Source organism: Sarcophilus harrisii, chromosome 1, assembly GCF_902635505.1.
Source record: "Sarcophilus harrisii chromosome 1, mSarHar1.11, whole genome shotgun sequence".
NCBI lineage: Eukaryota > Metazoa > Chordata > Mammalia > Dasyuromorphia > Dasyuridae > Sarcophilus > Sarcophilus harrisii.
This window is the reverse complement of record NC_045426.1, coordinates 630,399,544-630,413,691: the sequence shown is the minus strand read 5'-3', so window position 1 is coordinate 630,413,691 and position 14,148 is coordinate 630,399,544. Positions and strand designations below refer to the sequence as shown.

The window sequence follows — 14,148 nt, the reverse complement described above, 5'->3', positions numbered from 1 at the left end:
TACATATTTGTATACATATATTATATTATATTCCAATCAGACAACTAATGCTTAAGGGTTAAGACATCGTGTTATTGTTTCTTACCCCACCACACACATCATGATTAACTTCACATAACTATATAATTATAGTTGGGGAATCATTATACACCATCATTATTTCTGCAATTCTAAGGAAAGAACATTTCATTTGACACCAGAAGACCTCAGTCCCCAGAACTGATCTGTCATTTACTAATTGAATTACTTTAAACAAATCCCTTCCCTTCCCTGGTTTCCATTTTTTCATGTATTAAAATGTGAAAGGGTTGAATTGGGTTCTGTAAGGATAGGGCTCACAGCTGCTGATGATTAGAGACATTTACAGGTCCCATGTAAAAAAGAACATTCTTGAAGGAGGGGGAAAATACCTAGTTCAACTGACATCTGAGTAGGGGAGCAGAATGCTATGTTAGGTCAGGCCAGTGTTTTTTAAGGTAAATGTATGTGTGAGTTGTGAGGAATAGATTGACATTTGGCATAATATTAGTTTTTTTTTTAATTATATATTTTTTATTATCGCTTTCTATATATAAAACCTATGCATGGGTAATTTTTCAACATTGATCCTTGCAAAAAGTTCTGTTTCAACTTTTCCCCTCCTTCCCTCTACCCCCTCCCCTAGATGGCAAGTAGTCCCATACATGTTAAATATGTGGAAGTATATGTTAAATACAATATATGCATACATATTTATACAGTTATCTTGTTGCACAAGAAAGATGTATTTAGAAAGAAGATAAAAATAATCTGAGGAGAAAAAAAACGAAAATGCAATCAAACAGTAACAGAAAGAGTGGAAATGTTATGTTGTGGTCCACACTCATTTCCCAGTGTTCTTTCTCTGGGTGTAGCTGGTTCTGTTCATTACTGTTCAATTGGAACTGATTTGGATTCTCTCATTGTTGAAAAGAGCTACATCCATTAGAATTGATCATTATTTTGTTGTTGAAGTGTATAATGATCTCCTGGTTCTGTGTAGTCTTATTTTCTTAATGACTTCTATATCCTTTAGTACAGTACAGTACAATTGATGTCATTATAGTTCTTTATGTGTCCATACTTTTCAGTTTCCTTGACACTTTCCTATTCATTATCTCATTAGATTTTCCTAACAATCTTACAAGTGACAAGTGCCACTTACCTATTCTATGACCATAGGCTTATCACTTCACCACTCTGATATCAAAATTATCATCTGTCAAATGGGAATAGTAATCCTGCTCTCCCCACCTAGGTTGTTGTAAACATCAAACAGGGCAATGCAAATGAACAAAATTTGAAAAAAAAAATCTCATTAGATTTTCCTAACAATCCTCAGAAGTGCCATTTACCTATTCTATGACCATAGGCTTATCACTTCACCACTCTGACTCAAAATTATCATCTGTCAAATGGGAATAGTAATCCTGCCCTCCCCACCTAGGTTGTTGTAAACATCAAACAGGGCAATGCAAATAAACAAAATTTGAAAAATCTTGAGAAAATTTCTGTACAAATGTAATGGCTAGAGAGAAATCTCATGAAGCTTTTGGAAGGCTAAGAAAGAGACCTTACCGTTATTATAGAACATGAGGTTAGGATCAACCTTTACTATATATTTATTAAGCTCATACACAATATACTTTACTCAATGCTAAGGAGTCAATGACATAGGTGAAGCTTGGTGCTGTAATGGATAGGATCCTGAAGTCTTCATTTTACTTCTAACACGTATTAGCTATGTGGTTCAATTGACTTTATTCTGGGGGCTCAGTTTCTTCAATTGTAAAATAGGGATATTAGCACCTATATTGTCTACCTTACAGGGTCATCGTGAGGATCAAATGAGATAATGTTTGAAAACACTTTGTAAAGCTTAAATTACTATATAAATGTCAGTTGTGACTATACTAAGAAATAGAATATCTCATGTTTGCTTAATATTTGCATATAGCTTTTTACTCACAAACAAGACTGCCATATAGGTAATCTAAGGTGTGTTTAGTGAAACTTGCTGAAGGTCACAGAACTAGGATTTGCAGAGTCAGGACTCAGTTTAAGTCTTCTGATTCCCAAGATTGATGCTTTTCCCACCACATTTTAGTGTATATGCCACAAATCTACTTTCTCCACTGAAGGAACTCAAGGACACACAATAAAAAAGATCTACTGTCCATAAAGTTAACTCAGTCTTATTTCCTGACACAGTTGTGGTAAAGATCTTTGTATTTTTTAAATTGTTTAATGCCCAGTCCTTAGGGCCAATAATTCCTAATCATTCATACATAAGGGGAAAAAGTGAATGAAAAACAAATCATTCAATTTAAAATATGTAGTCTGATTGGCAAACCTTTGAATAGTGCTGTTAGTATCTTGGTCTTGGGAGGATGCTGCAGATAGACAGTGACAAGACCCACTTTGCCGTGATCATTCCCCATACCTTGAAAACATTCATTCCTCACCTCAAACCTTTAGTTTCCATGTTTTCCTTCAATAGTTAACTTGAGGTCAAGCCTCCTATGTGGTTTTTCTTGATTTGATTTGCCAAATAGAAGCCAGCCTCTCTTCCCCTATTCACCTTGTATCTGTTTTATAATTACTCATATATAATAATAGCTAATAATAACTGGCATTTATCCAGTGCTTAGTATTGCCAGATACTATGTTAAGTTCTTTATAATTATTATAAAATTTGATATATATACCTATTGTTACTCCCAATAAAATTTATTTCACTTCTGAATTTCTAGCACCTAACACAGTGACTGAAACATAATAGATGCTTAGTAAGTGCTTGTTGATTAATTGATTGCAATGCAGTGTGATGGATAGCCCATTGAATTGGCCCATGAATATATGGCTTTTGGCTAGGAACTACAGAAAGTCAGTGAGCTACAGCTAAAATCAGTTAAGAAATTTGTTGTCACAAAGTATATTTTAAATGGATTTTTCTTTAGTTTTTTTTTGTTTTAATATTTTCCTCTTATAAATAAATAGTTCTCAAAAAATTGAGGAAGTTTTAACAAGATGATGAAATTCTGCTGGAGAACTCTAAGGATAAGAGAAATATAAGAAAAATTAACTAAGGTTTTTGCCTTACATAGAACAAAATAGCATGACAACAAAAATCATCAATGTTAGGGATTATGGACAGACTAATCCATTATTGATGGAATGGTGAATCAATTTGTAATTCAAAGATAATTACAAAAATGTCTATAACTTTGATCCAAAGATTCCACTATTTGGTGTACAAACCAAGGTGGTCAAAGACAAAAAAGAAATTTCTGATATATACATCATAGCATTTACTATAGCATATTTTGTAGTAGCAAAGAAACTGAAGTTAAGAACAATTTACCACATGAATTTAAAGGAATATGTAATAAATTATGCACGTGATGAATACAGAAAAGAATAGGAAGAGATATGAGGGGGGTACAAAGTGAATTAAATGGAATTAGGAAAACAATATGCATAATCACAATATCATAAATGAAAAGCACAACAAGAATTGAAATATATTTTATTACATCCCTCTTATTATCCTCTTCCAGGAGAACTACCCGTTATGATAGAGAGTTAAAATGAGCAAGAAAAACAAACATTTTGAAAGAACTCTGTCATTAAAAGTAGTTTCTTATACCCATAGTTCCTTATTTATACAAAGGTGTATATGAGGAAAGTCCTTTCACATCTCTGCTTTGAGGTCAAACTTGTTTGTTTTGTTATCATTGCATTCATTTTCCATAGCTATCTTGTGGTCTTTATGTTATTGTAGTCATGTATATTTCCTGATTCCATTTACTTCACTTTGTACTAGTTTGTATTTATTCCCATATTTTTCTGTATTCACCATTTTCATGATTTGTTACATGTTCCTTTAAATCCATGTACTACATTTTTCTTAACATTTCCCCAATCTATGAGAATTCATTTAATTGTATGCCAAAAGCTGGAAGGTTTGAAACAAAGTTATAGACATTTTAGTAATTTTGTTTGAATTGTTGCAAATTACTTCACCATTTCATCAGTGTTACGTTAGTTTTTCTACTACCCCTCTAACATTAATGATTCCCACAGAGTTCTGAAGCATAATTTCATTAACTTGTTAATACTTTTCAAATCTTTGGAGAAGTATTTGTTTATATCCTTTGACTGTTTAAATAATTGACAATTTGACAATTGATAATTTGACAATTCTACTCTTTAGGGGTAAGATCATCCTTGTTTTGTTTTGTTTTGACTCTAAACATTTCTAATGAATCCATTTAAATGCAAATTATGAACCATCATAATCTTAGGAGAATTCATCTATTAATTTAACTTATTACATGTTTATCATGTGTCAAGCACTGTATAATATCTTACTGTATAAAATATTTGATTCTCAGGATACAAAACTCAAAATAAACCCCTGCATTTAAAGCATGGAAAATGACCACTGCAAAGTGACCCATGTTTGCTGACTTATATTAGGAGGGAAATAGCATGTACATAGAGACTATCTTTAGTAAAGCAAATATCTATAAAGTAAATCCAAGTGATTCTGGGTATATGGACACTAACAATTGGAGATGGCAATTATGAAAGAACTTTTTGATTATAAGGTGCTGAAGTGAAGAGAGAGTACGATCTAGACACAGGGAAATAGCTCATACATAGAAACAGAGAAGTATAAATGTAGGTGACTCAAAGGATAATGAAAACATAAAAGAAAGGTGTAAATAACATTTTGCCAATCATAACTCTTGCATAAGAAGTGACTGAAAAGGCATTGTTAATTTTATGTGCATCTCTGTTTCAGCCCAGCTGGATAGCTGGTTGTTTTCTGAATTCCATATGCTATCTTCATCCTCTTTGTATTTACAGAATCTGACCCCTATGGTTACAACATATTTCTTCTTCACCTTTATCTGTCATAATACTTTTCTTTCTTCAAGAATCCATTTAACTACCAGCCATTGTTCAAAATTCACATCCTCCAGTTAGTGCCTTCTTCCTCAAATCAAATAGCATATACTTATTTGGTGGCAGATTGTATTATCTTATAGAACATAAGCTACAGGCAGGTAGTTTATAGGTAAGTTAGCTATAAGTAAACTGAAGGTAATAAGTATTTAATATTCCCAGTGTTGATCATATTGACTGTCAAACACTACAGACAGCACACTACAGCACCTTGATAAATGTGTTTTTTGAATGCATGTCCAAAGAATAATAATAATCATACTTGGTAATGGATATAATTTATAGAGTGCTTTAAGGTGACTCAGTAGATAGGAGAATGCAGATGAGAAAGACTAGAGTTCAAATATGTCCTCAGAGATTTACTACCTGTGACTCTGGGCAAATAACTTAATCCTTGTCTGTATAAGACCAAAGAAGGAAATGGCAAACCACTTAAGTATCCTGACAAGAAAATCCTGTGGACAGGTGGTCCAAAGGGCCTTGAAGATCCTGACGTGACTGAACAATTAAAGTTTATAAATATATCATTTTATGCTCATAATAATTCTGGATAGTAGGTGCTATTATTATCTCCATTTTATAATTGAAAAAACTGTGATATACATGAAGAATCACATAGCTGAAGTGAGATTTGGACTCAGGTATTATTGTTCTATCAACTAACTGAGATGGATGGTCATCATGTAGTGAGTAGAAAAAATATATAGTTATGTAGAATAGTTTCTCTGAAGAATTAATTAATTGTCATGGACAACAATTGTATGTGAATATGAAGAAGGCATGAATGGATAGTAACTTACACTACCCAGTGAAGGGAAATCCCACACTTATAAAGCATCAGAAGTTTTGAAGTGTGAGCCATAAAATAAGTAGTGTCAGTACCATTTTATTTTTTTCTTCCAGATGAAATGAAACTTAATAAATGGCAGGTGGATGGAACAAATGACACAACCAATGGCCTTCTGATGTCCAGAGCTCTAACCATTCCATTTGGAATTTTTGGCTAGGCCAATTGGAGTAGTTCATTTACACAATGACCATTCCAATCATGCCTTCACCTACTTGGAGATGGACTTCACTGAAGTTACAGGCCAAGGAGGTCACAGAATCTCTCTGCAGCTAAGCTCTATAATTCTGGCCTTGGGATTCATTGTGGGTTAGTGATTTTACTACTAAGGGAATTTGCTTATGATTCTAACTAAGCCATTTTCGGTTTTGAGGGGATTTTTTTTTGGGTGTTGTCGTTTTTATAGTTGTTGAGCTTAGCATCTTTGAAAAAGTAACATATTTTCATCGAGATTAATTTGGCCTGATCCAATTGCATAGAATTATAGACTTATCTAGAAGTAACTAGGCATTTAGTCCTGCTCATGTCACATTTGGAATTGGATAGATCCATTTGTACATTTGTTTTGTTTATGTTTTTTTCCACAGTCAGTAAATATTTGTTCAATGTCTATATGTCAGGAACTATGCTAAGCACTAGGAACACAAAGAAGAAAGTTAGTTCCTTTCCTCAAGGAGCTTATAATCAAATAAATATAATCAAAAAGACACACAAAAAAAGCTGACAATGGGTTGGGTAGAGAGGGGAAAAGATTATCAGGATAGGATTAGTCTAGTACAAGGAGTATAACTGGTAGGAAATAAAGTATAGGTTAGCTGTTGAAATCTTTTAAATGAAGACTTTGGTAGGGGGTTCTTGAATCCACCCAAGAAGGACAGAGGTAGGGTATTGAAAACAGGTATGTACCAGAGCTGATATAATCTCTGAGGATGATGAGATTCCCAGTGAAAAGTTTCCTGGGAGTATGATTGTGGAACCTAGTCCAAGGAGGACAGCTAGAAGGAAATGAATATGGAAGCCAAATACGGAAGCCAGTCTACAAATTCTACCCTTGAGCACTGCTCTATGAATCCACATGGAACACATCTAAACCCTCTACCTCTTAACAGACTTCAGATGGTAGAGCACAATGATTATGACACATTTCTTTCTTAATTGGGGGGTTCCAATCTGTCTTTTAAATTCGAACAAATGCTATGGCCATGGACAAAGTACTTAATTCCTTATCGTGTGTGTGTGTGTGTGTGTGTGTGTGTGTGTGTGTTTATGTATTAAGTTACCTGTTTCTGTCTTTTCCTCTTACTCTGCTGCAAGGTCTATGAAAGCAGAAGTTTTACCTTAATTAAAAATTATATCTCTTGCTATAAGATGCAGCACTGGACTCAGTATTCCATAGGTACTTGCTAAATACTCATTAATTAATAAATGAATATAGGAATGAATGCTTGAAGAATGCATAATGAATTTCTGCTTTAGCTCTCTGTAATTCACAAATGATGCATTCCCCAAGGTGTTGGAAAGGTTAGCCCTTTGTTGGCAGGTAGATGAATAGGTTATTGTTGCATGGGCTTTTAAAGATACTTGGTGGAAAAGCAAGAGCAGCTCTTAAGGGTGAGTTATTGTTATATTTGACAGCTTGGCTTCAGGGAGTGATGAAAATGGCTTTGTGTGATCTCCTCTGTGGTAAGACAAGGATCAAGGGGGCTTACTCATGCCTTGTCTATTATGTTCTTTCTTTGGGTATGTCATGAGGGGCAAGATTATATGGAGGACTTGAAATCAGAAGAATCTTTGTTTAACAACTTTTATAGCCACACCTTTTATTGAAAAACCAGCAATTAGTATCCTCTCACTATTCATCTATGGACTTGGTAGGGGTTCATCACCCACTATAGCTTCCCCCAACTCTCCTCCTCCCATTTTTACTTTCATAAATGTCTACTCTTTTATTTCATTCAGTCTTCCCTTTTTCTGATTCTTCAAATTCTTTTTGAATCTGTAACCATATAGATCTTTTTTAAAAATTGTACCTTTGTGATCCTCCTTTACTCTTTTGTGCAAACCATAGTACAACCTTTCTCTTAAAAAGAAAAAAAAACTAAAAAGCATATGAGGATTGACCATTACTTTGTTTTTTCTTGATAATTATACTTATTTTTAAAAAAAATCTTTCTTGTGCTTCTGTAGTTTGAAGACGGTAAAAATTCAACAATTCACTTGCTGCTGTTTATTATTGTATTTATTATTGTGCCTGAAGGAGAGAAGTACCTCTCCTTCATTGAAAATTTGTCTTTTTTATTTTATTATTTTCCTGGAATTACAGGGCAGAGATTATCTTTCTTGGTAGGATTTGTATTTTTAATCCTTAACACAGTGACTGTATATAATAGTGTTTAGGACATATTCCTTCCTACCTCTCTAATCCTAATTCCACATACAGTAAAGCAGATACAATGCTGGACCTGGAATCAGGAAAACCTAAATTCATATTTGACTTTAGAGACTTATTGTGTAATTCTGGGCAGGTCATTTATCATTATTGCCTCAGGATCCTATTCCATAACACAAGAATAATACCATCTATTTATTGGAAGTATTATGAAGATAAAAGAGGATAATAATTGTGAACTTTTTTTCAAATTTTAAGATGCTATGTAAATGCTTTATTATTATTAATTATTATTTCCTTTTGTCTTTCTACCTTTTCCCGTTATGTTGAGTTTCAGATTAGAATCTTTGGCTTTTTTAATATAGCATTCCTTCTATTCATTTTTAAATCCTTTATGAATGCAAAATAAGTTAATGATATTCAAATTGGTCTTTATATTTGAAAGTCCTTCTGGGAAAAAAAAAGTTATTTGTTATTGAAATTGTGAAATTTAACTACTGTATTCCCTGGAATTTTGAAGAGTAGGGTTTTAAAAAAAATTATTTTTTCTGGAAGTGATCCCTGAATTTTTTCATAAATCAAAGTTTAGCTGTTCAGCTTTCTTTTCTTTTAGTTATTTCCTACAATATAATAATGGAGTTTCTTTTTCATTTGTCATGTTCTTCTGCTAGATCTATGAATGTCAACTAAAGCTTCCAACCTACATTGGAAGTTTGTTTCTTTAAATTATGTTTATTTCATTTTTTTGTTTTTATTGTTGTAGTTGTTTACTTGTTTCACTCATGTCTGACTCTTTCTGACCCCCATTTGGAGGTTTTTTGGAAAAGACATTGGAACGTTTTGCCATTTATTTCTCTAGTTTTAAACATGAGGAAATGAGGCTAGATTTGAATCCATGAAAATGAGTCTTCCTGATTCTAAATCCAGTGCTCTATCTGTTGAGCTACCTAGTATGTTTAATGTGTTCTTTAAATATCACTAATGTTTGCTTCTCTTCTGCCAAATTTTCCTGCACCAGAATTTTTGTGTACCAGATGTGTTATTCTCTCTCAAGTGCTTAAAGTTTTTTAGAAAGACTATCATCTGTTCTTCTTTCCCTCAGTCCTGATCTGATCTCTGTTTTATAATTCTGCACTGAGTCCTATAACTTCTCTCTTTCATCTATCCCCAATTTCTTCTTGTGCTTTTAAGATCTCTGAGGAATCCATAGGATTCTGTCTTTCTTGAGGAAAATAAAGTAGATGATATTCCTTCCTATTACATTTATTCAAAGTTCCCTGACTTCTGTTTATGGTATTATTTCTTCTTTCTTCTGTTTTTATGATAGACACTTTATATGTTTGTTTAGACTTCGAATTTTTGGCATTTCAGCTTTTCTTCTGTATTCTTTTTTTACCTTTGCATATTTCTGCTCTTATCAAGCTCTCCTTCTTTTACAGCTTCATAGAAGTCCAGTGCTGGAATGATGGACAGTCACACCCTCAAAGTGTTGAGCTGGTTGACTGGACATGGGTCCCTGCCCTGAGCAAGCTATGAGATGAGAAGAATAGTCCAAAGTGAGAATCCAGGTTATGGCTCTGTTCAGTACAGATGGCTTGTCTTTTTCTTAACCTAAATTTTCTTATTGTTCTTCCTTACCTTTGAGTGATAAAGTAGAATGAATGGATTTCACTAAATTACTGCTGTGGATTAGGAAAGAATCTTTGTTTTCCAGTTAGAGTCCAAATTCAAATGTAATCTCTGATGCTTACTATCTCTGTGACATTGGACAAGACACTTCATCTTCAATTTCCTCATTTCTAAAATTGGGGATTAGACTCAACTGATCTCTGCAAAACCTTATACTCTATGATCCAGTGACTTGAGTCATAAGACTGTGAGCTCATAAAGGCAGGGATTTGGAGTTGATTGATAGTATTAAAGACACAGAATCAGGAATATTAATGAAATATTAAAGTTCTCCAAAAATAATTCATAATGTGTTTATATGTTGTGGTTTTTCAGCTACAATTACTTCATATCTAGTTTATAATTCCTTTCTTTTGAAATTTTGGTGTTTCTGATTGGGGATTCCTAAGCAATATAATTCTAATGAAACAACTATATCTTTTCTATCCTCTTGATAATAACCATAGTAAACCTTAATGGTTCAAAGGTTGTGGAACCTAGGGATAGAAAGGAATAAGTCAAGTAAGCGCTAATAATTAAGGGCATCCCAAGGCAGTAGCAGCAGAGAAAGAGATATGAGTAATTTTGAGCTAGATAAGCACATATCTTTGAACCCAATGTGCTGCTTAGGCTATCTCAGTAGCTTGGAAAGTGTCAGTGTGTGTCTGAGTTGTGCTTTAGGAATCATTGGAGCTTAGGTGATAGATCTAGGGACTAAAGTTAGCTTTCTCCTGGACCATTTCCAAGTGGTAGAAATGGTGTTTCAGAACACTGGCAAAGAACCAGGGAAGCCTCAGGCAGAAACTTAAAATGTTTTATAAAATTTCCCTTTACCCACCAGGAGGAAAAAAAATTATTGGGAGATACATTTCTCTGCTGGTGGCCTATTGATGAATAGTCCCTTATTCTCACATCCCAGAGTGAACTTTTCAGCAGGTGTGTTGTACATTTGAAAATATTTTGTTCTGGGTCTAAAACTAAATTCCTTAAACTATACCTAAAACAAAACCTTTCATTGTATTCAACTGTCTGTAGATTTATAGTAAATGCTGAAAGGGGCTTTAGAGGTCAAATTCAACCTGGATGCTGCTAGTGACATTCAGTGCACATCTCACTTTCTGTGAGTTGTTCTTTGAGTTCTGTGAGTTTCTGACAGTTGTCATCTAAGCATTTGGCTGAATATGATGGGGAACCAATGACTTCCCTATAAAACCCATTCTAAATTTAGGTAGTATTGATTGTTATATTTTTCTCCTTTACATCTGGCCTAAATCTATCTCTTTGAAACTTCTATCCTTTGCTCCTAGTTTTGCCATCTACATCCAGACAGGATGTCTATTGATCCTTAATGCTTTCTTTTCATTATAGCAATAACTAAGATACTTGGAGACAGCAATCAAGCTTCTCCTCTAATATTAGGACTTTTTCCCATGTTAACTTGTCCACATCCTGCAATGAATTTTCATAGATATCTTTCCATCTACTTATCTACCCATCCATCTATTCATCTTTTGGCTTCTGTTCTCTGTCTCTATCTCACTGTCTCTTTTTTTCTCTGTGTGTTCCCCTCTTTCTATCATTCCTAGGTTTTTTTGGTTATTATTTTTATTATTTTTTACCATTCCTCTCTGGTTAGATTCTATTCTTTCTATATCCTTCTTAAAATGTATTGTAATTGCAAATAATATTTTAGATGGGATTGATCAGGGCAGAGCACAGTGAATTCATCATTTCATTTGATCTTGACACAATGATTGTATTGGTGTAGCCTAAGATTGCTTTAGGAGTAAAAAATATACATCACTATCTCCATATATATCTTTATGAACATATTTATCTTTGATTTTATGTCACCTACAATTCCCAGCTTTTCCTTCCCCTCTCACATTCTCAGAAAGCCATCACCTTCTCCCCAAAAAGGAAAAAAAAGTTTAGCAAAAATAACATTTTAAGTCTGTCATCATATGCCATATTCCATATTCATTATTCTGTACTACTTTTGTAAAGTAGTAGAGGAGATGCCTAGCTAACTATATCTCTTCTTTGGATTCTGGTTTGGCCATTATAATTTTGCAGCATTCTATCTACACATATGTAGGTATGTTTATGTACATGCCTATATATATATATATATATATATATATGTATCTGCATACAACATATACATCTATTATAGTATATGTAATATATGTGAAATAAATTATATTTTAAATGAATTATCTATATAAAATAAATATATGCATACATGTATATAAATATTTATATACATATATATCTAGTATTATAATTTTCTTCACTTTGTGATCAGTTTCCAAAAGTCTCCCCCTCTTCTCTATATTTATCATATTAATTCTTTCTTAAAGCACTAGTATTAATATTGATATTTAGTGACATTTACTCAATAGCACTGATATTTTGCTACAGCTGTTTACCAAACCATTTCCAAATCTGTGAGCATCCATTTTGTATCCTGTTTTTTAACATAAAAAAGTGCTTCTATAGATAATTTGATGTATATGAAAGTGCCTGAATTTTTTGTTATTGACCTCTGAGATATGTAGCTAAAATTAGAATATCTGAATCAAAATGTATTAAATTTTCAGTTACTTTCTTCATATTATTTTCCATATTGATTTTTCCCAGCTTTTGTCATCTTTACCAATATGTCTGCATGAGGTGAAAAAAACCCTCAGGGTTGGTTTTATTTGCTTTTTAAAAATTATTTGTAAATTAGAACATTCTCTCTTATGCAAGTTAATGGTTTACAAATCTCCTTTTAAGAATTATTTGTTCCTGACCTTTGATTACTTACCTATTGGGGAATTTACTTATTTATCTGTTTTTGCTGTAGTGTTTTTTTTTTTTTTTGCTTCCCTCATTTTGAATTTTCAAAGCATTAAAACATCCAGATCTTTATTTATAAGTTGTAATCTAGTCATGTCTCCTCACATGTGTTTGTAAAATTGATTTTTGAATCCAAATGTAGGTCTTTAAACATACGCCTATCCCTTTTTTGTTTATCTGTTCTTTTCTGTTAATATGAGTTGTGAGTTTTTCTGATTTTAAGGTTACTTGATCATTCCCAGGAGATTATTTTGTGACTCTGTGAGTATGAGGTCCTATACTCTGGTCTTTCAAGCTGGGTGGAAGTGGAAGGGAGCTGGTATGTTGGTTGAAGGTTTTTGAACTTGCTTCAGGCAAGACAGACATGGCACTGGAAGTCTGAGAGTTGGTGTCAGAGACTTTCCTTGTATTTGCTATGTGGAAGTCTCATGGGGGGAGGTTATGATTCCCTGATTTTGACTAATTTATTTTTTCCCTTGACCCATCAATTGCTTTGATTCGTCAAAAGATCCATGATCTCATCAATTTTAACTATCTCTCTACTATTAAAAATTCTGATTCATCCACCATCCATTCTTCATATCCTATGTAATTCTTGATGTCTCTTGTTTTATGTTATATTTAAGTTATGGAATCTCTTAATTTCTTTCTTTCTTTCTCCCTTTTTTTCTTTCTCTTTCCTTCCTTCTTTCCTTCTTTCCTTCTTTCCTTCCTTCCTTCCTTCCTTCCTTCCTTCCTTCCTTCCTTCCTTCCTTCCTTCCTTCCTTCCTTCCTTCCTTTCTTCCTTCCTTCCATCTTTCTTTTTTTCCTTCCTTCCTACACTTTTTCCTTCCTCCTTACAAAGTTAAACGTTTTTCAAAAAAAAAAAGTTAAATATTTCCCAGATTATTCTCTTTATAAAATTAATTATCATATATTTGTATATATATATATATATATATATATATATATATATATATATATATATACACACACATACAGCTCTTTAGAAGTAGTGAAAGTGGATCCTTTGACTTTAAAAATGCCTGGAGACAAGACATTGGAATGTACTTGAATCATTTCCTTCTGGATTACTTTCTAGCCCTTCCTGAAATTTTTAATTTTGTGCTAGGGATTGTCAGGAGGTTTTTTTTTTTTCCTTTTTCTGAACTGTGCCAGTGACTTGTACAATTTAGGCCTAAATATAGAAACAGCTGAAATGACTTATATTTTCATTAGAATCTCCCTTTCTCTTTAGGTACAGACAGACTCCAGGGGGAGGCTTCTGAATGAAAAAAGTGAAATTGCAATATAATATCCATAAGGAAAAGACATTTTTGCCATTCCTTGTTGGGTTTCAATGTCTCAGATCTCCCTCAGGATCTGAGGTTCTATAAATGAACACAAGGACGTAATATGCTATAAATCT

The 14,148-nt window shown here is 33.2% G+C and overlaps 1 protein-coding gene across 1 annotated transcript in view; it reads left to right on the top strand.

Moving 5' to 3' along the window:
- Positions 1–1,955: 1,955 nt before the first annotated feature.
- Positions 1,956–14,148, top strand: part of FAM135B (family with sequence similarity 135 member B) — a 412,962-nt gene continuing 400,769 nt past the window's right edge. Inside the window, exon 1 of the mRNA XM_031947238.1 lies at positions 1,956–6,148. The gene's annotated coding sequence lies outside the window, so the exon portion shown is untranslated. The remainder of the gene's footprint in view (positions 6,149–14,148) is intronic.